The sequence below is a fragment of the Prionailurus viverrinus genome, chromosome A2, assembly GCF_022837055.1.
Source record: "Prionailurus viverrinus isolate Anna chromosome A2, UM_Priviv_1.0, whole genome shotgun sequence".
Taxonomy (NCBI): domain Eukaryota; kingdom Metazoa; phylum Chordata; class Mammalia; order Carnivora; family Felidae; genus Prionailurus; species Prionailurus viverrinus.
Window position 1 is genome coordinate 82,428,873 of NC_062562.1, and position 27,817 is coordinate 82,456,689.

General features: G+C 38.5%; 2 long non-coding RNA genes across 8 annotated transcripts in view; both read right to left on the reverse strand.

The window, feature by feature from the left end:
• LOC125152700 (uncharacterized) overlaps positions 1 to 27,817 on the reverse strand; it is a 154,116-nt gene that overhangs the window by 109,241 nt on the left and 17,058 nt on the right. The gene's annotated exons all lie outside the window — the stretch shown is intronic.
• On the reverse strand, positions 20,428 to 23,108 carry LOC125152694 (uncharacterized). The gene is made up of 2 exons (XR_007147272.1): positions 21,012 to 23,108; positions 20,428 to 20,825 (listed from the first exon to the last, which is right to left on the reverse strand). It is a non-coding gene; the product is annotated as an uncharacterized LOC125152694 (long non-coding RNA).

A 27,817-nucleotide genomic window follows, 5' to 3' on the forward strand; every position in this document is an offset into this window, starting at 1 on the left:
GTCAGAGAAAGACAAGTATCATATGACTTCACTCATATGAGGAGTTTAAGATGAACATAAGGCAAGGGAAGCAAAAATAATATAAAATCAGGGAGAGGGGATGGCCTAAATGGGTAAGGGGCATTAAGGAATCTGCTCCTGAAATCATTATTGTACCATATGCTAACTTGGATGTAAATTAAACAATAAATAAATTTTAAAAAGATTTTTTAAAATGTTTTTAAATTAAATTTAAAAAGTAAAAGTGATGATGTTCATTTCCAAGAATGTGAAAACATGATTTAGAAATCACTGTATTCTAGGGGTGTCTGGCTGGCTCTATTGCAAAAGCATGCAACTTTTGATCTTAGGATCATGAGTTTGAGCCCCATGTTTGGTGTAGAGATTAGTCAAATAAATAAATATATACATACATAAATATTTAAAAAGAGAGAAATCACCATATTCTACATAAAACATCTTTTGGCCTAAGTCAGTGTTTCTGAAAATTTTTTTTCATTATAGGCTTCTCACCCCAACAAGGAGAAACTCTAGATTTAAATTCTCCCTAGTGAGAGAAATAGGAATAATATTTTGTTGAGTACTGTTGAGCTTTGGAGGTACACAGACCACTCTAATGTCTAAGATTGTTTTTGTCCCTTATGACAGAATTTTAGAGTTTATGGCCTAAGCCCATTAACAGAGCGAACTTCAAGACTGCAACCAAACAGGGAGCACTAATGGCCATAGTATCATACTTGGATGTGTCTCATAAGACAGACTCTCAGTGTGCTTCTCACATGCATCTTGGCCAGCTAGGGGTGTGCTTTGGGTTTTTCTTCATGGGACAAGAGATGCCCTCTCATACTTTCAGAGATAAAAGAACATTTTAAAAGTATTTTATTTTTAATTTCCATGTATTTTTGAGAGAGAAGAGCAGGAGGCAGGAGCAGGGGAGGGGCAGAGAGAGAGGGGGCCAGAGGATCCAAAGTGGGCTCTGCACTGACAGCAGAGAGCTTGATGCAGGGCTCAAATTCACAAACCTCAAGATCATGACCTGAGCCAAAGTTGGATGCTTAACCAACTGAGCAACCCAGAAAATACTTTAAACATCAAATCTAATGTTTACTTTATAAAAAGTAACAAATCTTGAAAAGAGATATTATCTGATAATTTACCTTGCCTAGTAGTTCCTAGTGTTCCTTCTCTGAAAGGCTGCCTGCCTCCCTCTTTGTTGCTAGACATACTAAGTGTACTTTAAAATAGACATTTTTTGGCACCTTAGTGGCTGAGTCAGTTGAGTGTCTGTCTTCCATTCAGGTCATGATCTCATGGTTCATGAGTTCGAGCCCTGCATCAGGCTCTGTGTGGACAGCTCAGAGCCTGGAGCCTACCTCAGATTCTGTGTCTCCCTCTCACTCTGCCCTCTATGCCTCGTGCTCTCTCTCAAAAATATATAAAGATTAAAAAAAAATTAAAATAGACATTTGTTTTTATCTACTTCCAGAAAGGCTATGATAGATATTTCTCCTAATGAACACAATAATTTACCTTCATCACAGCACTGTTACAAGGATTAAATTATTTAACATGTAAAATTGCCTAGCACAATAAGCTTTCTGGCATAAAACACACAGCCATAAATTAATTATGAAAGAAACAATGTGTAACAATCTGAAAAAACAAAGAGGTTATTGTGAAAGCGATTGGAGTGATTGTTGACATTAACTACAATACTGTTATGCATCTAAAAAATTAACAATAATTCTTTAACACAATCAATTATTCAAATATGTGTTCAGATTTCTGAGTTTCATAAAATGTTTTGGCCACTGGTTCGTTTGAATCAAGTTCCATACAAAATTCCCATGCTGCATTTATTTACTGGATATATTTCCTAAATCTCTTTAAATTTTAGGTTCCCTTTGCTTTCTTTCCTTACCATGTATCTGTTGAGGAATCTGTGTCACTTGTCCTATAGAGTTTCCCACACTATGGATTTCACTGGCTGCCTTCCTCTGGTGGTGTTAACATGTGCCTGTACCCCTCTATTTCTTGTAAACTTGGTGCTAGGATTGGGAGGCTCTCAGATTCAGGATTGATGGTTTGGGCAAGAATGCTTCATAGACGTTGTCACTGACTTCCACTACATGTGTCAGAAAGGTTATAATGTCTGGTAGTCTCAGTGGTGATGCTGATCAGTGTGTTCAGATACTGTCAGCCTATTCATTATGATCTGTTCACTAAAGTTTCCAACAGCCTTTCATCTCATGCCATCCTCCTCCTTACAGCTCTTCTTAGACTTTAGTGTTGGGAAAGCTAAAAATATATTTCTCAAAGTCCTTTGCAGCTAGAGTTATGGATATAATTTAAATTCCACCAACTGGAGGCACTTGTGTACAGTGAAGAATCTAGAATGCAGAGGGGAGGACAAGGTTATGAGGAATCCTTCTTAATGGGGCATATTATCATGAAGGTGACGTGACTGTGGAAACCAGTAAGGGTGGCTTCCACATTCAGCAAGTGGCTTCCTGATCATGACATGAGCAGCAGTCCTTTGCCAGCCCAGTTCTAAAGCATGGATTTGTGACTCGCTCCTGAAGCTCAGTTTACAATCCTGCTATTTGTAATATAACATGCAGTAAATAATCCCTTTTGGCTTAAATTACTTAAGGGTGGATTTTGTTCTCTGCAGTGAATCCTGAGCAATGCACCTCCTCTACGAAAAGGTATTGTCAGAAATTGTCAAACAACTGCCTCTCTGATTAAAAAAAAAAAAAAAAAAAAAAAAAGTATATCTAGTTAACTTGCTAACAATTTCCTGAGTGTGTAAAATAGATATTCTAGGAAGATGAACATTTATTTTTGAAATTCCAGTATAATTAACTTATAGTGTTATATTAGTTTCAGGTACACAACATAGTGATTCAGCAATTCTATACATTACTCCCTGCTCATCATGATACATGTACTCTTAATCCCCCTCACCTATTTCACCCATGCCCATCACCATGGTCCCCTCTGGTAACCACCAGTTTGTTCTCTATATTTAAGAATCTGTGTTTTTGTCTATTTTTTGTTCATTTGTTTTGTTTCTTAAATTCCACATACGAGTGAAATCATATGGTAAATTTTCTCTCTCTGACTGACTTATTTCAACTTAGTATTATATCCTCTAGATACATCCATGTTGTTGCAAATGGCAAGATTTCATTTTTTATGACTGAGTAATATTCCATTGTATATATATTCCATATATCCCCCCCCCCCTTTTTTTTTAATGTTTACTTATTTTTGAGAAAGAGAGAGCAAGCAGGGGAGGGCGGAGAGAGAGAAAATCCCAAGCAGGCTCTGCACTGACAATACGAAGCCTGACACAGGGCTTGAACTCACAACTATGAGATTGTGACCAGAACTCAGACACTGAACTGACTGAGCCACCCAGCTGCCTGCCACATATCCTTTATCCATTCATGTATCGATGGATACTTGGGTTCCTTCCATAGTTTGGCTATTGTAAATGATGCTGCAATAAACACAGGGGTGCATATATATTTTGAATTAGTGTTTTCATATTCTTTGGGTAACTACCAGAATTGGACCATTAGGTAATTAAACAAATATTTTCTGAGGAACTTCCATACTGTTTTCCAGTTTCCAGTTTGCATTTTCTTCCACCAATGGCGCATGAAACTTCCTTTTTCTCCACATCCTCAGCAACATTTGTTTCTGGTGTTTTTAATTTTAGCCATTCTGACAAGCATGAGGTGTGTATCTCATTGTGGTATCTCACTTCTTTAAATAAGAAAATCATATAGCTATTTCATATTCCCATTGTATAAACTTTCTTTTAAAAACCCAGAAGTGCTTTTTAAACATTTAGAAATTAATCATGTTAACAAAATTTAATCCATATCCATTTATGAAGACAATTTTACTAAAAAATGCTTAAATGTCTAAAAATTTAAATTCAATAATGTCAACTACAATGTATAAGTCTTTGGAGTTTAGCAAAGAGATTTCTATTCAACTTTATATAATGTTCCAACACAGATAAGTTGAAAAGAATTCTACAGCGACCCATATACCTGTCACCTGGATTCTACAATTAACATTGGTATTTTGCTTGATCACATATCTACCCATCTATGCATGCTTCTATTCATACATTAATTCATCTTATTTTTTGATACATTACAAAGTAAGTTGCAAACATGAGTACATTTCACACCTAAACACTTAAGCACAGCAGGTTTTGTTTTGTTTTGTTTTGTTTTTTAGCTATAGTATTTGGCCACTGGAGGGCTTCCAAATACCATAAAATGCCCTAGAAAGTTAATCTATAGCATCCTACAGTATCAGAAGGTTTACAGAAGGGGTTGCATGGAGTATAAATGGCATCAGTTAGAGTGAGGGACTCAATCCAAAATCTAGCAAGAGATTGCAGCACCTTTCATCTTTACTCTCCTCTTTTTACAGCTACTTTCATTATAAAAGAGAAAATATAAAACCAAATGATTTGTGCTGTTGAGGTAGCCAATTCTTTAGCTCAGAATCTCAGAAAACTGGATGGAAACAAGATGTTACATTTGCAGAAATGAGCTGGTATCATGGACTCCAATTAACTGGTTGATTGATACTCTCTACAAAAGCAGGGGCGCTGTTTGTTTTCATCACTCATCCCAGCTTGTAGAACATAGCCCCGCACATGCTAAGGCTCAATGAACAATTACTGCAGCAATGAGTGAATGCAAGTGCTTGATTCCAAATATAATCTTCACACATTTAATGTCATTACTAACCAAAGAAGTTGTGCTGCTTCTTTTTTAAATGACAATAAGCCTTAACATAAAACTAACAGCATAGGTTGGTTATCCTACCACTGGGACTGCAACTATAGATATAACCATGTTTTCCACACATGCTTCAGTAATTCAGCATAAACCCACATTGCATCCCCCCAGAGCGCAGGTGGCTCTGCTGTGGCAGGTGCTGTAGAAGCCTAAAGCTGGGGCAGAAGCAGGGCTGTCGGGGCCACAGGAAAGCTGCCCACAATTGAGGGCAGAGCAGGGACCACTTTGCCCTGGGGCTTCCCAGAAATAAATGTTAAGTTTTGAAATGGGACTGATGTCTTCTGTGAATCAGTAGAGGCAAGAGTCGGTGGAATTCAAATCATTATTGTCAATGTTACTTCCCTTTTGTACCTTTACACCCATCATGGGGCCTGAACTCACGACCCTAAGATCAAGAGTCACATGCTCTCCTAACTGAGCCAGCCAGGTACCCCTACACTACCATTTTTAAATTACTTTTTCAATGTGATAATTTTCTTTGCTACTTCCTTGGCCTTTGAAAGGGCATTTCCATATTCAGTACAACTTCATCAAGTTAGCACACATCTATCTCAACAGCTACTATGGGATTTTTTTTAAACAATGTTTTTGTCTCTACAGGAGAATGAGAGGCAAAGTGTTTTCTGACTGTGACTATAGAGAACAACACAAATAATAATTTTAAATCCATCAGTTTTCCTGTTAGGGATCATGAATGGGAATCAAAAGATAGGGACAATTGTGAGATTTAAAAACCATAAAATCACCTTGTATTTTGTGATAAAAAGGCAAGAGAAATGTAGTTTAAATTAAATCTCCTTACAGCTTGCAGTCCACAGACAGACACCTGAAACGGACAGAGTGTGACCATCCCCAAGGAACTCATGGCTGTCTTACTGCCATTAGTGTTTTTTTTTTTCAGAGACTATAAGTATCTGTATCTTAACAGCAGTTAGCCCCTCAAGGTCCTGAAAGCCTTGCTTCCAAATTCCTTAGAGACTTACACTATCCCTAACCGTCACTAATTAAAAAGTATAAAACCAGTCACTCCTCACAATCCCAGTGCAGCTCTTTCTGCCCATGGTCCTGCCCGTGCTATAATAAAACCACCTTTTTGCACCAAAAACTTCTCGAGAATTCTTTCTTAGCCATTTGCTCATGAGCCCTACCTCACAATTTCATAATTTTATACTCAAAATAGGTATTTGAAGAAATTTTAGGACATAAACGGTAAAAGGTTAGAGATGTAAGCAATCTCTTGCCCCAGCTAGTGCTGCCTTCTCATTAAAGAAATGTAAGATGTGTAGGCTCCCAAAGACTTTCAAATGGCCCAGAGATGCCTTTGTTAAAGTATAATTGGAGAAAATACACTTTTCCAGTGGAGCCGCGTGAGGCTCCCTGCCACAAGTTGGAATGAGATACACTCCCAGCACTGAATCCTGGCAGAAGGTGGTTGACTGAGACCAAATATTCACTTGTTCTTTCTCAGAACACTACTTCTCTATGTCAAAGTTTCCACCAGTCATGGGTACATCCCTCCAAATAAAAACATGCAGTGAATGACATTTTCATAATGACAATTTTATCCAATTAAATTAAATGCCTTTTTTTTTTCCTGTAATGACTTTTCTATTTATTTTGGTGTTAAGATGTCCTTTTATGAGTAGTGGTGATGAACAAAAGGTTTTTCTTTTCCCATGGTATTTACCTTGGCCAAACTAAAAGTAAAAAACTCCAAACTGGGGCGCCTGGGTGGCTCAGTCTGTTAAGCGTCTGACTTTGGTTCAGGTCATGATGTCACGGTTTGTGAATTTGATTGAGTCCCACGTCAGGCTCTGTGCTGACAGCTTGGAGCCTTGAGCCTGCTTCAGATTCTCTGTCTCCCTCTCTGTCTGCCCCTACACCACTTTTATACGTACCCTCTTTTTCTCTCTCAAAAATAAATAAAACATTAAAAAAAAAAACCCAAAAAACTCCAAGCTAGTCTCCAAAGACATTTTTGAAATTTTACTATACATAAAAGTCTAATGCCTAGAAAGCCTAAAATGTCTCTCCCGAATTAAGATTCTATAATGCAAAATATAAATAAAATAATAAACAATTCTAGGAATTCATTTTTCCTATGCAGGTACTGGGCATGAAACGAAACAAATAGAAAACTATTGATTGGTAGAACAGGAATTCCCTGTTTTCAGCCACCCCAAGCATCCCAAATTCTCTCACAGGATATAATTAAATTAACTGATAGAAGACAGCTTCTAGGGGTGCCTGGGTCACTAGTTGGTTAAGAGTTGGACTCTTGGTTTTGGCTCAGGTCACGATCTCACAGTTCATGAGTTTGAGTCCCGTGGGTTGAGCCCCATGCGGGGCTATGCACTGACAGCATGGAGCCTGCCCTGGGATTTTCTCTCTTTTCTCTCTCGGCCCCTCCCCTGCTGGTGCTTGTGCTTTCTCTCACTCTCTCTCAAAACAAATAAATAAACATTAAAAAAAAAATTTTATTTTTGAGAGAGAGAGAGACAGAGTGTGAGCAGGGGAAGAGCAGAGAGAGAGGAACACACAGATTCCGAAGCAGGCTCCAGGCTCTGAGCTGTCAGCACACAGCCTGACACAGGGCTTGAACCCACGAACTGCGAGATCATGACCTGAGCCAAAGTTGGATGCTTAACTGACTGAGTCACCCAGGTGCCCAATAAATGAACATTTTTTTAAGATAGTTCTAAAGCCAACTGCCTATGATTAATTCCTAGTTCTGCCATTCACTAGCTGCTTTATCTTGGTCAAATTACTTAACTCACGCTGTGTCTCAATTTCCTTATTCACAGAATGGGGATAATAATAGTGACTAGATCATAGGTCTGTGGTCAGGATTAAATCGGATAATCCACATAAGGAGCTAAATACACTGAGTGATGCATAAGTGCAAATTTACTGTTAGCCATATTAGCTAATGTCTAAGCTAAGGTGCTATAACAAAGATCCCGAAATACATTGTTTTAAATAAGATATGTTTATTTCTCCCTCTTCTACAGTGTGGCATAGGAAAACAGACTACTCCATGAATTTATCCAAGGATCCAGTTGACAATGTGCCTCTACTAGCCTCAGTATATGGATTCTATTTAACATCAGAGTAAAAAGCAACTGCTTCAGTTGTCTTTTCTTCTTTGAGTAAGCTCCAGGTCCAATGTGGGGCTGGACCTGGCGGCCCTGAGATCAAGTCACATGCTCTTCTGACTGAGCCAGCCAGGGGCCCCTCAGTTGTCTTCATCCACATGGGCTGAGGTAGCTCACCAGTACCATGTCTGCAATCTAGCCCATGAGTAAGGAAAAAAAAAATGTGTTAAGAGTGAGCATTTCAGTTTTAAGAATGCCGAAGCAGAAACTACACCTATCATTTCTATTCATATTTATCAGTCAAAACCTAGTTTACATGGCCACACTGAGTTGCAAGGGAAGCTGGGAAATGTCCCTGGCTAGGCAGCCAGGTGCTCACCTCTCATCCAGTGTACAGTGGGGAGGGTGTCATAAGAATGGATACTCAGAGATCTTAATAGTCTCCCACATTACATATTCTTTCTTCTTTTATTGTGGCAAAATATCCATTTTAACTATTCTTTTTTTTTTTTTTAATTTTTTTTTCAACGTTTTTATTTATTTTTGGGACAGAGAGAGACAGAGCATGAATGGGGGAGGGGCAGAGAGAGAGGGAGACACAGAATCGGAAACAGGCTCCAGGCTCTGAGCCATCAGCCCAGAGCCTGACGCGGGGCTCAAACTCACGGACCGTGAGATAGTGACCTGGCTGAAGTCGGACGCTTAACCGACTGCGTCACCCAGGCGCCCCTTAACCATTCTTAAGTGTACAGTTCAGTGACATCAAGTACATTCACACGATTGTGCAGCCATCACTACCATCCATCTCCCAAACTTTTTCATCACCTGACCTAAAACTCTTTACCTATTAAACAATAACTGCCTATTACCCTTTCCCTGGAGCCCCTGATAACTACCATTCTATTTTCACCTGTGTGAATTTGACTAATCTAGTCACTTTATACAAATGATATTACACAGGGGCACCTGGGTCGCTCAGTTGGTTAAATGTCTGACTTCGGCATAGGTCATGATTTTGCCATTCGTGAGTTCAAACCCCACATTGGGCTCTGTGCTGACAGCTCAGAGCCTAGAGCCTGCTTCAGATTCTGTGTCTCCTTCTCTCTCTCTGCCCCTCTCCCACTCACGCTCTGCCTCTGTCTCTCTCTGTCTCAAAAATAAATAAATATTAAAAATAAATAAATAAATGATATCACACAATATGTGTTCTTTGAGTCTGGCTTGTTTTACTTAGTATAAAGTTTCCAAGGTTTATCCATGTTGTAGCATGTATCAGGACTTCACTCTCTTTTAAGGCCAGTAATACCACATTGCATGGATTTACCACATTTTGTTCATCCATTACTTACGAATGGGAATTTATGCTATTTCCTCCTTTTGGCTATTGTTACATTTCATATTCTGAATAATTACCTGAATTATTTTTTAAATTATAATTTACTACTTGTAGGAGGATCTTATATACAAGCCACAAAATCAAACAAGGATTGACTCTGAGGTTCACATCCCACCATCCCCAAATAAATGGACTGTGCTAATAAAATTATTGTAAAATCTGCCAGTAATTAATCTTTATGCAATATCAGTGCAAGTCATTTGAGTGCTCTCAATTTCATAATTTGTAGAATAAGGATACCAGAGGTAAAAGCAACAAAAGCAAAAATAAACAAATAAGACTGCATCAAACTAAAAAAAGCTTCTGCACAACAAAGGAAACTATCAACAAAATGAAAAGGCAATATACTGAATGCAAGAACATATTTGCAAATCAGATATCTCTTAAGAGGCCAATATCCAAAATATATAAAGAACTCATACAACTCAATAGCAAAATAACAACCATATTAAAAATGGGCAGAAGGGGCACCTGGGTGGCTCAGTCGGTCAAGCAGCCGACTTCAGCTCAGGTCATGATCTCGCGGTCCATGAGTTCGAGCCCCGCGTTGGGCTCTGTGCCGACATCTCAGAGCCTGGAGCCTGTTTCAGATTCTGTGTCTCCCTCTCTCTCTGACCCTCCCCCGTTCATTCTCTGTCTCTGTCTCAAAAATAAAATAAAAAATGTTAAAAAAAAATGGGCAGAAAATCTGAAAAGACCTTTTTCCAAAAACATACAGATGGCCAACAGGTACATAGAAAGATGTTCAACATCAGTAATCACCAAGGAAATGTAAGTCAAAATCACAGTGAGATATCACTTCACACACGTTAGAATGACTATTATCAAAAAGACTAGAAATAACAAGTGTTGGCAAGAATGTGGAGTAAAGGAAACCCTCGTGCACTATTGGCAGAAATAAAAATTGGTGCAGCTACCATGGACAACAGTATGCAGCTTCCTCCAAAAATTAAAAATGAAACTACCATATGATCCAGCATTCCACTTCTAGGTATTTACCCAAAGAAAACAAAAACATTAATTTTAAAAGATATATGCACCCCTATGTTTACTGCAGCATCATTTGCAATATCCAAGATATGGAAACAACTTAAGTTTCAATCAGTGGATGAATAAAGAATATGTGATATATCTACAGTAAAACCTTGGCTTATGAGTAACTTGTTCTGTCAATGTTCCTCAAGATGAGCAAATATTTCTAATAAATTTTGATAATTTATTATAAATCACTGATAAATGAGTGATGTCTTGCAATACAAGCAGTATGTGACACAGAATATCACATGATCACAACTAAGTCAGTGGTTCTTGAAATTGATATATGAGTGCTTTGAATTACGCTCAAAAATCAAGGTTTTACTGTATATGTATACACACAACACACACACACACACACACACACACACACACACATATGCATACAATGGAATATTGTTTGGCCATGGAAAGGAATGAAATCTTACCATTTGTGACAAAATAAATGGATGGACCTTGAGGACAATATACTAAATGAAATGAATCAGACAAACGCTGTATAATCTCTCCTATATGTGGAATCTAATATATATATTAGATATGTGTTATATATATATCATAGACACAGAGAACTGATTGGTGGTTGCCAGAGGCGGAGGTGAGAGGGTGGGGGAAATGGGAGAATTGCTTTTGTTTTTTGTTTTACTTTACATAAACTGAAATTAAAAAAAAGAACAATAGGGGCACCTGGCTGGGTCAATTGGAAGTGCATGCTACTCTCAATTTGGGGTCATGAGTTCAAGTTCCATGTTGGGTACAGAGATTACTTAAATAAGTATAATTGTTAAAAAAAAAAAACAACACTAAAGGTATCTATCTTACATGCTATTTATAACACATAAAATTAATCTAGAATAGTAAGTGCTATATAAACATCATTTTTTTAAATTATCAATTTGTCAGAACAGTATTTTGGGTACAACGGACAATGCTGGTTGGAGTATCTATTTTCCTCTTCCTCCTAACAGATCCTTTGTCCAGGTACCTATCCCTTGCCCTTGTAGCCTATGAGACTTACAGATGCTACTAGTCAAATTCCTAGCTCCAGGGATGGGCTCTAAATGGACTAACGCCACTATATTCATTTATTCCTTCCTGCTAAGAATAGGCAAATAATCCAATACTTGTCAATTCGATTCCAGAAGAGGTTTGCTGGAAACTTCTGGAAAAGATCCTCCTTATTTTTAAAGATAGTGATTGAAAACCAGTCTTTCTTGCTAGACATGAGCCATGTTAAGATTTGCCTGCTAATGCTAAGGACTTGCAGTGGCATGATGGGGTAATCTGCTGGAAATGGAATCATCAAGAAGAGTGACTCATTGTACCCTTCAAAGAATTTGTAATTTAAAGGGTCTGCTAAATTGAATATTGACATGTGAACACAGAGGAAATAGAAGGTCCCAGGGAAGGGTAGGGTGCAAACAGCAAGACTGAATGCACAGCTGATGGGAAGGGGTGGGTGTGTTAATTTGGTAGGGCTGCTATACAAAGTACCACAGACTGGGTGGCTTACAAAACCAGAAATCTATTTTCTTACAGTTCTGGAGGCTAGAAGTCCAAATTCAAGGTGTTGGCAGGGTTGGATTCTTCTGAGGCCCCTCTCCTTGGCTTGTGGATGGCCGTCTTTATGTTCACATGGTGTTCTCCCTGTGTGTCTGTCCAAATTTCCTCTAAGGGCACCGGTCATATTTTACTAGGGTCTACAATAATGACTTCATTTTCAACTCAATCACCTCTCTAAAGACTCTATCCCCTAGTCACATTCTGTGGTGCTGGGGATTAGGTAGGACTTCAACATCTGAGTTTTTGAGGGGAAATAATTCAGCCCATAACTGGGGTTAGAGAAAGTGGGAATATTTGGAAGAAGAACGGGGGAGAGGAAAATGGTAATTTGTAGAAGGAAAGATTCTGAGCTGTTCCTAAGGGAAAGGGTAAGGAGGAAATATGAAGGAGGTACAATGGGCTTCAGGAGAATTGCTTTAGGCACTGCCCCAGAAATTAATACACTCTTAAGCCCCTTCTATTACAGGCTTATGTTCTTCAGAATTCTAAAGATAAGAATGTTCTTTGGATTATTAGTAAATAGATGTTTTGGTTTTATATTTATGTCTGAACTTCATAAGTTTCCATTTAAAGCCAGGAAATAAACTCATATATGTTATATATGTTAATTTTTTTGAATCAAAGAAATTAGCTTTGGGAATATAGGGATAAGCAGACAAAGTAATGAATGTGTTCATGAGTAGCTACTGGTCATTAGCTAATGCCTAGTCCTTAATCAGGAGTTCAAGTTCTGTTGAATGCAATGGGATCAGATCTAACACAGCAGGGGTACTCAGAAAAAGCTTCATTAACACATGCAATATAAAGTGGCAGAATAAAGCAGAAGTATATTTCAAGGAAGAGGTATGATATGAGCATAATAAAAAGAAGAGTCTGACTTATTAACAATTCACACTTAAAGAGATGTGTAGGGGTCCAATATTGAGCCTGAGCTCTGTACACTCTAAGATTAAGCCATGGAAGTTCTATCTGGAGCACTGTGGAGCCAATTTACCTGAGGATATATTTACATTAAGGACTAAAAAGGCTTTTAGGGTTCAAAGCTCATGCATTTGGGGGCTCCTGGGTGGCTCAGTCAGTTGGGCGTCCAACTCCAACTCAGGTCATGATCTCAGTTTGTGAGTTCAAGCCCGGTGTCAGGCTCTGTGCTGACAGCTCAGAGCCTGGAGCCTGCCTCAGATTCTGTGTCTCCCTTTCTCTCTGCCCCTCCCCACTCACACTCTGTCTCTCTCTGCTTGTCTCTCTCTCAAAAATAAACACTAAAAAAAAAAAAAAAAAAAAGCACATGCATTTGGTTTAAGGCAACATCAAGAACTGTAAGCAATCTTTTTCTGTAAGAGATTTTACCCTGATTGCAAACCAAAAAGTTAGCCTGCCACATGGATATTGGTACAAGATATAAGACTCTTGATTTAGAGAGAAAGGAGGGTTTACTACAGCAATAGCACTATCCAGAATATCAGCTTTTGAGGTGGGGGAGGAGGACACTAGTTTTGAGTCCCAATTCCCTGCACACGCAGGGGCTTGCATTATAGGAGAGGAACCTTCAGCCTAGGGAATCTGAACCTTTTATAATGGACAGTAAAAGCTTGTTTGTTCTTTGCTCCAGGTGATACCATTTCTGTCTTCTCAGGCTGTTTGCTATACAAACATCTTGAAGAGACAGCCCAGAACAAGGGGCAGTCAATGCTTCATCCACCTTATGTGCAGAAATGCAAACTTCATGAAGAATTATCTCCAAAAAACTGGCCTAGTGTCTGAGGGAAATGACATGTTCTTCGAGAATCATGCCAGGGTTCTAATCCAAGAGGGCTCTGATAGAAGAAGAAAAACTAAAGGGACCATTTCCCTAAAATCTTGTTGAATCATTGAGAGTGCAAGGAATTCTTGGCACGGATATAGTTACTTTGACAGAACTGATGAACTTGACTTTGGTACCAAGAGAAGGCATTACCGCATCTATACAAATATTACCGCAGTAGCCTGAAGAGCAGAGGAAGAGAATAGAAGACACTACCTAGTAACCCAAATGATGTGTTCCTAGATGCTTGTGGTATTCCAATAGTAGCCTGGATTTTAAGTCTCTAAGAAATTTAAAATTATAGGGGTGCCTGAGTGGCTCAGTCAGTTAAGCATCAGATTCTTCATTTCTTCTCAGGTCATGATCTCACATTTGGTGAGATCAAGACATAAGTCAGGCTCTTCAGGGGGTGTTTGGGATTCTCTCTCTCCCTCTCTCTCTGCCCCACCCCCACTTATGCTATCTCTCAAAATAGAAAACATTAAACATTTTTTAATTATAAAGTTTTGTCAACATGTAGTGACTTCTGAACTATCCCAAAGACCATGAGAATATTAAGGAGCATAGCATTGTTTAAGAAAAAATTTTTTTTCTTACTGTTTACATTTGAGAGAGAAAGAGTACAAGTGGGGGAGAGCCAGAGAGCGAGAGGGAGACACAGAACCTGAATGAAACAGGCTCCAGGCTCTGAGCTGTCAGCACAGAGCATGACGCAGGGCTTGAACTCATGAACTGTAAGATGATGACCTAAACTGAAGTCAGATGCTCAACCACTGACTTAACAATTCAAAACTTTGGTGCCTTATTATGGGTAAATTCTTTGTGACCACTTCCTATCATGACACACCCAGGCACCCTGCATAGCATTGTTTCTTAATCATTATGCCACATTAACACAAAGGATGGATGATATTTATCTATGTGACATACTTCCATGGATGCATTCAGATTTCAAAAAAAAAAAAATGCGAAAAAAAAAACCAAACCCAGAACAATTTTGCATATAAATGAAGAAAACCGTACTACAAAATACTTTGTTAAATGTTCATCTAATAATGTTACAAATACAGTAACAATAAAATTGGTCAAGTAAGGGTCAACAAGATACAGCTTATATCTTTTTTAAGATATCATGATTGTCCCCTAACCTCTACTCTATATTGACATTAATAAAACAAGTTCACACTATTGAAAACCATGTAAATTAACCTTATTTTTATTGCTAAAATAAAAACATGTAATTGGTAGATTCCCCCCCACCCTCGTTACTAATGTAAGGAGGATTTTTATATTATTACTTTGAGAGCTCTCATTTGGCCATCATAGCTATTAGGTGTCAACTAATAATAATGCTCATAGACATTTTATTTTTGTGTAGTATAGATGCTGATGCATTCATTTGTAATTTCCTCTTCTATCTAGTCATAGGCAAAAATTTGAAAAGTGAACTCAAAAAACATGAAAATAATTCAAAATGGCCACAAAGGTAGGCTGTGGATTATGTATAACTCCCTGCAGGTCAGCTGTAATTTTACCCTTCTCTCTCAGGAAATCATATCGGATCAAAGTGATATTTATGTCACTCATAAATGTGTGTGTGTATGTGTGTGCACACATACATGTATATACATAAATAATTCAAAACTGTGGTGCCTTATTATGGGTAAATTCTTTGTGATCACTTCATATCAAAACATGATACACAAATGTGTTCTCTCACTGAGGTTGCAAAAAAACAAAAAAAACCCCTCAGAATCATTCAAATCTTAGTTCTTGAGACCCTTACCATTACATTCACATTTATACCAACTGTTTATGGAACAATCTTTGAAGTAAGAATATGTGGAAGAAATCATTTTATAGACTTAACAATTAACTTTTAATATGCCAGTGACTTGCAACAAACATGTGGAAACACCGGCTAGGACAGCCATAGATGAAACAAAGCGAAGTGAGATCCAACAATTATGGTTGGTGTTAAACTGGATGAGTCTTCTCTATGTTGAAATAAGAGACAAATGCTTTATAGGATTGCATTAAGGCATATGTGTGAAAAAAAAAAAAAGGAAGCAATTATTTTTGCTTTATTTGGCATTGGGCAGGCTTCAGTTGGAACAAACCATATTTAATTTTCATGTCATGCTGTACAAAGAGAAAAAACTTGGAGCATGTTCAGAGGAGAACAGCAACTGATTAAAGGTTTATAAAATTAGACCTATGAGAAATTGTTAAAAGAACTAGGCATGTTCAGTCAAATGCAAGACATTCAGGCAGGATGAACAATTACTTACAAATATGTGAAGAAATGGTTCCCAAGCCTGAGGTTTAGGCTAAACAGAAAGTTAAATCATAGGATTAAGAACACAAAACAAAACAAAACAAAAACCAGAGCAATGAAAGTTAGAAGCTAAATATTATAAAAACAAACTAAAAAGCTTTTCAGAAATTGATGAATGGAGCTACCTATAATTTGGAATTTTGCATATATGATTATTAAAACAACTAAATTCAATTCTGTACTTAAATAGAAATAATGTAGAAAACAAAAAGTATTTGATGGATTGCATTGAAAAGTAAAGATCACTAAGTGAAATAAGTCAGAGGAAGACGAATCCTATGATTTTGCTTATATGTAGAATCTAAAAAACACACAAAAAATGAACAAAACAGAAACAGATTCAGATACAGGAAACATACTGCTGGTTACCAAAGTGGGGAGAGGCTGGTGGGGGAGCCAAGCAAAACAGGTGAAAGGGATTAAGAGATACAAACTTCCAGTTATAAAATAAGTAAGTCATGGAGTGTAATGTATAGCATAGGAAATATAGTCAAAAGTACTGTAATAACTTTGTATGGTGACAGATGGTAATTAGATTTATCATGTGGATCCTTTTGTAATGTATAAAAATATCAAATCACTATGATGCACATCTGAAACTAACAGGATATTGTCATGTCAATTACACTTTATTTATTTTTAATCTTTATTTTTGAGAGAGAGACAGAGTGTGAGCAGGGGAGGAGCAGAGAACTAGGGAGACACAGAATCCGAAGCAGGCTCCAGGCCCTGAGCTGTCAGCACAGAGCCTGATGTGGGGCTCAAACTCACGAACTGTGAGATCATGACCTGAGTGGAAGTCGGGACGCTCAACCGACTGAGCCACTCAGGCACTCCGTCAATTACACTTTAATTAAAAAAAAGTAAAAATCATTAGATAGAGTATGATGAATATCTTAAGAAAAAAATATGGTATATTTGGTGGCTTTCTTTGGGATCCAGGACAGCAAAAACAGAAAGGAGCTCTGATAGTAAATCTTTGAGCTTCTGTATAAGGGCAGGAAGGCAGTGTGGTGAGCAGCTTTTCGGACTTATTCAGGGGGTTCACCATGAATCCCTACCATGATTCTCCCTAGAGTGGTCCTCAACTGTTAATTATTCTTTCTGTTATTTCCAGGGAAAATAGTTATTTCTCTGAAGTATCTTCTGCTTTTTGGAAATCTTGTTGGGCAAAGCATGTAGACAAATATTCTCCAGTTTACACTCTTTACCTCTCATGCAGAAGGGGGGGTGGGTGCTGAGATGAAACTACAAAGTCTGTACCATTTTCTTTTACTTTAAAGCTGTTCTAGGGGCGCCTGGGTGGCACAGTCGGTTAAGCGTCCGACTTCAGCCAGGTCACGATCTCGCGGTCCGTGAGTTTGAGCCCCGCGTCGGGCTCTGGGCTGATGGCTCAGAGCCTGGAGCCTGTTTCCGATTCTGTGTCTCCCTCTCTCTCTGCCCCTCCCCCGTTCATGCTCTGTCTCTCTCTGTCCCAAAAATAAATAAACGTTGAAAAAAAAAATTAAAAAAAATTAAAAAAAGCTGTTCTATTAGCCTCATGATAATTTGTTTTTTTAACTTAGAAATGCAGATAATCTAACAATAATCTCCTTTAAGTGTTCTAGTTCCTTCTCTGTTTGGCACCTGAACCCCCTGCGTTTAATACGATTCCAACAGCAATTACAATGTATGTGTTTTTCACCATGCTAAACAATTCTCAGACCCCAGCTGGGTGTTCTACACTTCAATCTAATTCTGACACTATCTACCTGGGATAGCATTACATCCCAGTTAACGATTCTAACTGGCAATACTGCCCCCCCCCCCCGCCACACACTTCAGGTCCAATCCCAAGTCCAGCTTGTTGTTACCTGGGCTCTTCACCCACTGCCTAGAACCAGTAAGTTCCCACAAACCCCTCACTGGGTTCGATTAATTTGCTAGTGTGGTTCACACTCACAAACGTATTATTTACTAGATCACCAGTTTATTATAAATGGATATAACTCCTCCAAGGAGCCCTAATTCTTCCCTTCCCTTATGCCAGTTCCACAGTACCTCCCTATAACACACCTGACAACAGTTAATGATTAATTCAGTTAATGCTGAGTTCTATTGATTAAACATAAAAGGGCCCAGATCCAAGTTGTAAAAGCAGGTAACACCGTCAGGTCTGCAGTATCTTTGAGGATACCACACCAGCAGTTCTGGTGATGGGAGAATAATATGCTATAGGGTTTCACAGGACAAAGTCCTATCAGGACATTCTGATGAAACTGTTAACAAGATCAGACAAAGTCCCAGACAGCTCGGTGTCCGTTGGGCCTACTGAAGACCAAAACAGATTAGTGATAAAGCAAATATGGTATTTGTAACATATTTAACTACTGGTGGGTGTCAACATAGTGCTAGTTTCATTTTTTAAAATAAAAAGTTGGGATACTTTGAGTCTTAGTTTCTTGCTTGGGCCCCTGTTTGCTAATCTGGCTTCATTAATCTGTTTTGATGTCTTCCTACCAGTAATTTTTTGTTGCCATTATGTTATTACAGTGCATGCTGGTGGACAAATCTTCAAGAACTAGAGAAATGTTTTAATGATTGAAAATCAAAAGAAATACATCTTACTACAATTCTAGCAAGCAAAGTCTTTTTTTTTTAAGTTATTACATAGTTAACTCTTATTTTTTAAATTGTATTTTAAGTTTGAATATGCAATGCACATGGCTTAGTATTCAATAGACACAAGAGGACAGACAATGGGAATTTTCTTCCCACACCAGTGCCAGCTACTCAGTTTCCTTTCCTAGAGGCAACTAATGCTGTCAGTTTTCTGTGAATCCATCTTTCCAGAGACAAAGGAACTTGTTCTAAATGTAATAAAAAAAATTTGGAAAGGGCCAAAGGTGATGAAGGAGAGACTGTTTTCAATGTTATGCCATCAGCATTTTAAATTTCAGCTAATCTAGAGGCACCTGGGTGGCTCAGTTGGTTAAGCGTTCGACTCTCGGATTTCAGCTCAGGTCATGATCTCACAGTTCATGAGTTAGAGCCCCGCATTGGGCTCCACTCTGTCAGTGTGCAGCCTGCTTGGGATTCTCTCTCCCTCTCTCTCTCTTTGCCCCTCCCATCACACTTTCAAAATAAATAAATAAAAAATATTCAGCTAATCGATATAGATAACACCTGTGTTATTTTTCACTCGCAAAATATGGTCAAAACATTCCTGTTCACAAAAGATGCTATTCAACACTGGACATCTGATTTTTAAACTCCATACAATTAGTTATGGATAAACTATGGATAAACTATGGATATTCGCTCTATGGATATAGAGAGAATAAGCTCTACTGCTGAGGTACAGCTTGCAGCTAGCACATCTTGCAAGCACAGAGTGCACAGACTGCCCTTGTCATTATGGTTCAGGCCAGTATCAGATAATAGTAGCCTTTAAGAATGTACAAAAAAAAATCATCTCATTCATATGGCATGGCGAAGAATGGTCTCACCATATGCTTGTTTAAATACTTAAGCAGATTCAAAGTTTTCTGAGAAAAATACAGGCCAAATAATAACCCTGTCTGGTGGCACCTCCCACGCTTAAATCCATAGCAAAGAGGGGTAGAATTTATCTGGAAATACTGCAGATTTAAAAAAAAGTGACTAATGTAAGTTTATTTTAAATATCAATATTTATAATAAGTTAGAAATTATAGCCTTAGAAAATATTTAAACTCTGACTCTGCAGGGCACACTGAGTGAGTGCTCCATTCTGGGTTTTAAAGGGTATGAATGACTGAGAGGCAGGGTGAGACTGGGGAAGCTGGGCAGAATCATTCCAGAGATGAGTATCTGGTGAGGCCTCTGCTTGATGTGGCCACATGAGTACCCTCTCCTGGTGTCTGGGCCTGGTGCTGCTGTCCTTTGTTACAATTCACCAGAAGGTCAATAGAGGATGAGGGAGCCAGTGAAGCTCAGGGACCTTCAACTTCCAACTAAATTATTCCCAAGTGACCTGAGCAGTTCAGTTGTGAATCATGACTGACAAAGTTAGAGACTCCTAGGGACATCTTTGCTTTTTTTTTTTTGGTCCCCCTTGCCTTTAAGTCTATTAGAGTGAGCATGGGCATTTGCTATGTTCTGCTGATTTTCACCCATATATAGGTGAAGGAAGGAATTAGGGAAGTTGTTAAACTCATCTGCCATGGATAGAGACTCTGGTGTAAAGGGCATTTTTCCATCCCTGGTAAGCTGTATGTACATTTCTCCTCAGGCAGACATCAGGGGGCCAAGGGCTTGGTTTACAACAAAGATGCTAAACCTCTCTGTCATTTCACTCTCTTATTCTGAGGAACAATCTTAAGCAGTAATGCAACACGATTCATTTCTACGCAGAATGCCTGATTTTATTTTTTGGAGGGGCTTCTTACACCCTGTTGGTTTTATTTTAATCACCTCCATTTGTGTTCCATGTTTCATATTAGCATCTGTATCAGTCTCTACGCAGTTGGCCACTTCTCCGCAGCCAGGACTCTAGAGGCAGACCGTCTGAGGTCTCTGAAGTTTGCTCTGTATGTAGTGTTTCCACCGGTCTTGTCTTGGAGTGGTGTAGTTCTATAGAGTCCGTTGGGTCTGGCCTGGCTGCTTTTGGCTCAGTCTATGGGTGAAACTAATTGGCCCTCCTTGCTCTCTTCTTTCTTCTTGAAGTAGTTATAACTTTAGGAGAGTATTTTTTTCTTAAACTCATGTGAAGTGATCTTTTCATCTTCTTGTATGTCTTTAGCACCTGGTAAGGCAACAAGGTGAGCCCAGAGACTGGGTTGGGACAAGGGAATGGGGGCTGGGTGGAAAGTGGAGAGCTAAGGAGGAGGTTTGTGCCAGGCAGAGGCAGGATTATCTGGGGAGGGGACTGGTGGGGTAGGGGGAACATAAATGGGGAAAAGGAAGAGAAGCTTGGGTAGGGTCATCTGACCTTGCTAATGCCTCTTGATCCGGGTTGAGAGGTGGTCTTCCTCTTCTTCCACCGCTTGGTGCTTGTGGTTTGTGGTTTCCATGATTTCTTCACCACTTTTGCCATCTTGCAGCCTCTCAGTTGTCTAACCCCAGGAGTTTGTCCTCTGTATATATACCTCTCCCAGAACAATGGGGAGTCACACCCCTTCTGCTCTGTTTAGTCAGCAGGGCACTCACTGCAGCCAATGGTAGTTAAGGGGAGCTTAGACATCACAAAGGACCACTCTGGAGGGGTGGGGATGCTAGGTAGGCCAAGATGCTCTAGCTGGAAAAGATAACTGCTAAAGAGCCTTCTCATACTGCCCTGCCACCCCTCTTTGTCTCTCCCTGGTCAATTCTAATTGTATACACAGCAGAGAAGGGGTGTTTCCCCCAAGTCATTCCCCATGGTTCATTCTACTGACTCCCACTCTTTACTGTTACTTAGTATTGTGAGATATCTAAAAATCACCAAGCTATAAGCATGGCAGCCTGATTTGGAAAACCTAGGAATCAGGAAATTAGGGGACAGTGTTTGAGGCATGATGCCCTTCATTGTCTGGCTTTGTCTGGCTTTGAAGAAGGCTTTGAAATATAGAGGCCAGGTGAGTGTGTGTGCATGTGTGTGCACTAGGATCACTCATTCACAAGAAATAAGATTAAACTTATGAAATAAGAGTACATTTAGGAATATATTTACGTTTACAGATATTACGTATAATTATCTTTTGGAGATCAGATGGAAATCTTTGGAAGAACATCTTCAAAGAGGCAAGGAGTTTTATTTAACTTCAAGTTTGGGGGATGGCAGATAAGCAGAAATCAGAAGCAGAAGCTCACTTCCGAACCAGAGCTCACCTTTCTCCCCATCTGCACTTATCCTCTCTACCAACAGTAGAAATGACAGATTACAGAGACAGAAAATAGACGAGTGGTTAATTAGGGCTGGCAGAAGAGTAAGGGAAATGAAGAGTGACAGCTAATGGATGTGTGGTTTCTTACTGAGGTGATGACAAAGTTCTTAGATTGTGGTGATGGTCGCACAACTTTGTGAATATGCTAAAAACCACTGAATTGTAAAAAAAAAAAAAATACTGGGGTATGATTTAGTTATATTAAAATATGATTCTAACTACAAAGAGAGCAGAAACCAGGCAAGGGCTAAAGCTACAGACCCCAAATGGACACCTGAGGCTATGAAATTTGTAAGACTAATATACTGCAAGAGAAAATGAAGCAGTGGCTAGAATTAAACTTATAAGATGCAGAGGACAAAGTGCCCCACGTGAAGGTAAGTTTTGTCTTAAGATTTGCCAGTCACTGCCGCCTTTTTAATGAGGTAACTGAATCTGTAGCTATCTAGCCAAAAAAAGTGAAAAACAGATCATTGCCCTATTCCCTCCCCCTTCTCTATTCCTGAGAGTAAAACTACAAGAAGAAATCAAATGAACTAGGCCTTCACTTTTCCATGTGGAGAGGTGGCATTCCAGAAAAAAAACAAGTAGTCTTTTGTGAAAATCTGGGAGAAGAAGAGGTAAAAGAATAAGACTGTGGGAGGAAGGAAGGAAGGAAGGAAGGAAGGAAGGAAGGAAGGAGGAATAAAGGAAGAAGAGTCGAGTCAAGAGATGAGAAAACATCCACAGGATCACTGTCTTATGGTTCAAGTCGTGAGACCTCTATCATCCACACACACGCTGATCTGTAAGGAACTGAAATAGCTGGCCCAGGGCTGATCCTCTTCACAGACTGATGCCTATTCTGCCCCAGCCTCCAATTAAATAAGAGTGAGCTCAACTGGCACCCTTATTGAAGACTGCTGGGCAGTGAGAAGTACCTATCTACCCAAAGCTCACCCAGTTATAAGGTGGACAAACAGTATAGCTAGAGATAGGCTCTGTGAAGCAGATCAGGAACAGGGCCTCCTATATGAACTGCAGACTCAGGTTAAAAATAATAGGATCTTGGGGTGCCTGGGTGGCTCAGTCAGTTGAGCGACTGACTTCGGCTCAGGTCATGATCTCACGGTTTGTGAGTTCAAGCCCTGCATCAGGCTCTGTGCTGATAGCTCAGAGCTTGGAGCCTGCTTCAGATTCTGTGTCTCCCTCTCTCGCTCTGTCCCTCCCCCACTTATGCTCTGTCTCTGTCTCAAAAATAAATAAACATTAAAAAAAAAAAAAATAGGATCTTATTCCTGACAGGCAAAAATACTGAATAAATAGTTTTGCCCCTCTCGTCATGTGCTGTAAGTTAAAAAGTAGAATAAAGCATGCAAGACTGTATAGACTGTATAATTGCAATGTATTAGAAAAACTGTAAGATTAAGATCCAATAAAAATATACCGAAACAGTGGTATTTTAGTGGTTGTTTCTACTTAGCTACAGTTCCCTTACCAGAACATAATTCCCTACAAGGCATGGCAGTTACTACCATAATAGGTAGTCAGTAAATATCTGGTGACTTGAATGAATGAATAAGCGTATAAATAAACAGATGAATGGATTTGTGTTAGTATGGTATGATTATAGATGTTTACTTTTCCCTGTTTTCCAAACTTAACATGTTTGTACAGTTGACTATACATGTTGTATTACTGTTTCTGGTACAAACTGGCTGAGGGACAGTGCGTATTTCTCTCTTCTCCAAGAGGCCCAGATACAATGAGGATAAAGGAACTTTTTTCTTAAAAAGGGGTTAAACTATAAGATGACGAGTATGGCACAAAGGTTACATTTCTGGAAGAGGCAAAACGGGTGGAGGAATAGCTGCTGAAGAAGGAGGGCAGGAGACTGAATAGAATACACAGAGGGAGAGTGCAGCGAAAGGGACAGCCAAAGTCAAGGCTGTGGAAGGATGGTACCTTACAACTCAATGGGGGATCTTGGTAATTTTCTACCAGTTATGTATGTGGCTTAGGAATGGAGGAGGGGAAGGGAATAGGGCAATGATCTGTTTTTTACTTATTTTGGCTAGACAGATGTAGACTGAGTTGCCTCATTAAAAGGGCTGCAGGGACTGGCAAATCTTAAGACAAAATTTACCTTCACAGGCGGCACTTTGTCCTCTGCATCTTGTAAGTTTAATTCTTGCCACTGATTCATTTTCTCTTGTAATATACTAGAGGATTAAAAGTAGCCCAGGCAGCCATTCCAAAATAAATTAAATCTTAAAATTCCAACAAAAGTGATCAGCCTTATTTGCTAGAGATCGAGAGAGTAAAACTACATACAACAGGTGGGAATAAAGGTGGAAAAGCGTTGGCTCAATGAAAGAAGTAACTCTAATGGCTAGATCAATACAAAAGTGAAACAGGCTACTTAACCCTGTGAGGTAGCAAATCCTGATTCACTGAGAACCTATGTGCTAATCAATGTTATAAAACAACTGTCAGCCTCACAGCTCTGGTCAAGGTTATTTTTAGTATATGTTGGGGGAAAAGAGGCTTTGTCTTAATGTCCTTCTAAGCTACCCACCAAGCAATTGCTCCTTAGCATCCCAGACACTTCTCTGCCAGTCCCTAGGCTCAATTCTATTGGCCACTGACTAGAACAACAGGTAGAGTCTCCATGAAAACAACTATTTCCTTGCAACATTGCCACAGGAAGTGTGAGAGAGGCAAGCCTTTTCTAAGAATAACCATTAGTTTAGTATCATGGCTTTATTTAGTTTAGCACTATTTTTTAAACTTTCTTATGTTTATTTTTTGAGAGAGAGGGAGAGAAAGGGAGGGGCAGAGAAACTCTAAGCAGACTCTGCACGTTCAGCGCAGAGCCCAATGTGGGGCTCGAAATCACAAATGGTGAGATCATGACCTGACCCAAAACCAAGAGTCAGACACTTAACCGACTGAGACACCCAGGGGCCCCTAGCTTAGCACTATTCCAAAAATGATTGTACCTTGCTTTTGCTTCTGTATGTGTGGTAAAATCTCTTCAAAAGAAATACTCATTGGGCATAAACCAAGGCAGTTATAAAATAATCTATATTCTTGATCGTCCTTGTGACTTCATTTAAGATGGTCATTCCCTTAATTACACAAAGACTCAGGAGAAACTCTGAAATTACTTTCTTTAAGGGCTTGATTAAATTCTCAGCTAAAGGTTAATTTCTTTCCAGGCTTGGTCTGGGGGTTGAAGGGCTATGGGAGTTCCAGGGGTATAAAGATCTATATTGGACACAATCACTTTGCTAAGCTGCTGAAGTGGGCAGGAAGTTAAACCCATTGACCTTGGCTCTAACATAGTTGTTTACTGATTTCTTTGGTCCACTGTCTCTACCTCCACTGCATCATGAACCTGGGTCTCCCTTCTTCTACCAAACAGTTCCTCTCACAGTTGTGAGTGACCTTTATAAAATGTGAATTAGGTCCCTCAATTTTTAACAAGGCTTGGCATAGCTGATCTTTGCCTACCTCTTCAACCTCAACTTGCACTCACTAAATCCTAGGTATACAGATATTCATTCAGTTGTACACAAATATTTCTTTAGTGATTGTTACATAACATATGTTGTTTTAAACAAAAGAAAAAAATCTTTTCCTCATGGAACTTAAGGTTTTGTTCCTTGAATAAGCCCAGTACTTTAGTGGGCCTCAAGGCCTTTGCACAAGCTATTTTCTGCTTAGAATGCTTTCTTTTCACTTCACATTCCTGTTTTGACTGTTTTATTTAAAGTAACTTCTTTTACTCCCACTGAAGAACTCTGTTTATTTCCTTCAGAACTTGTATCAGAGTATTATACTATACTTATTATATTAGTATATTTTTTTGTGTGTGTATATATGTGTATTTGTAATATATCTATGCCATGAGGCCAGGATCATGTTCATTTAATTTGCCACTGTATACTGAATCTGACTTCTTGCTGTCTACCTCCCAAGGCTTAGCATAATGAGCACATGGTAGGGTCTCAATAAACATTATTTGATATAAGACTCTGGGCTGTAATGTATAGAACTGTGGAATCATAGTGTATACCTGAGACTAATGTAACACTGTATGTTGATTATACTTCAATAACAACAACAAAAAAAGAATAAAGACTCTGGGTATATTTTTATTGAAAAGATTCACTGATGATCAAATTATACTCCGTTTCTATCTTTTTATATGTATATTTTAGACAAAAGTGGAAAAGTCTGAATTGCAATTTACTGGCAGTCAGATTGGCTACCTGACTTATTTTGTTCTTTAAAAATAGCCATGTGATAAATACCATGAAGGCAAAAACTCTTAATTCTGAAAGACTCCACTGCTAATGCCCAACTTCTCCATATGGTGCCAGTTTTTATAACAATCTAAACATACAAAAAGTATATACAGTACCAAATATTTATGAGCTTACAATATAAGTCATGAATGAGAGAGAGAGAGAAAAAAAAAAAAACATTTATTGAACTGGACAAACAGGTTTTTGAGTCCAAAGGTGGCAAAGGTGTAGCTGAATAGAGCAAAAACAGAAACTGTTAAAAGAACAGTAGTGGAAGCACAAAAAGGAAGTTCCTTAATGAGAAATGTGTTTCTAGGGATAGTAGACATTATATTCTGGACCAAGTAGCTATAGGTCACAGACTGCAGTGCTGGTTACAAAGGGGTCCAAACTAGAGATGATGGATGTATTCTTACAAATCTAGTTCCACTACTGGATAGCAACTCCAAGCACAGGTTCTATGATCATAGGTCAGTAGCATATTTATTATCCTCTTCTATATAATTTCTTTTTCATTCTGTTAACAAATTAGTGAATATAGAAAATATATCCACAAAGTACAGAATTTCCAGACTAGATATACGAAACAAGATTTAAAACATGAGGATATATTTCTATAAATGGCCAGTCCTCTATAATGGGTACACTGCTAATGCAGTTATGAGCATACTGGGCTTCCACACAAGAGTTTATTTGAAGAAATGATTCTATTACTTTAAAAAGTCTAAAGGATGGCACAGCTATTATAAATACACTTGAATTTTTTAAAAAGTAGGACTTCAAAATGTTTTCACTGACTTGCATAAATAAGGCCAAAAATGATCAAATATTCCATGGCCAACAAAGACCTAAAATAACAAAATATTTATATATATGTTAAATTCATTAATGTGTAAATACATTTGGTATTACTATAGAAACATAATAATTAGCTAATATATTAATTAATATCTACTAACCTGGGTTTTATATTAATAGATTAGCTACTATTAAATAATAAGCTATTTAATTAATGTACTGCTGACTTCCAGATTTTGCTGACCCACACACAGGTTCTAAAGAGATACATCTGAGTTTAAGGTGTTACCCCTGTCCTTGAAAACTGTCTCAATCATACTATTTTGGAATCTCACACACATGACTAATGTATAACTTGTATAAAAAGGACAGGTTGTCTTTAGCACTTGAAAATTACACAGCTAGAATAATATATGCTTTGCCTACAGTCCTCTCAGCACTGATGATAAACTCTCAGACTGTTCACAGGTATGACCTCTGTTGGTAGGACCCTATTTCTGATTTTGGCTCCACTTCTGCCTAATGGGGTTCTTAAATATAAATCTTTTCCCTAAAACTGGCCCTGTTTTGAACTAAAGTATACTAAGTCAAGTATTTCCTAATTCCTCCTTCCTTTAACATAAACTACACCAAACACAAAGATGAACACATTGTTTTCTACTATAGTGCCTTTAATAGAAGTACTGATAAGCTAAGAAATCTGTTCAATTTAGTTATTTACTTTTTAGAGTTTTTTTTTTTTAATGTTTATTTATTTTTGAGAGAGAGACACACAACTTGAG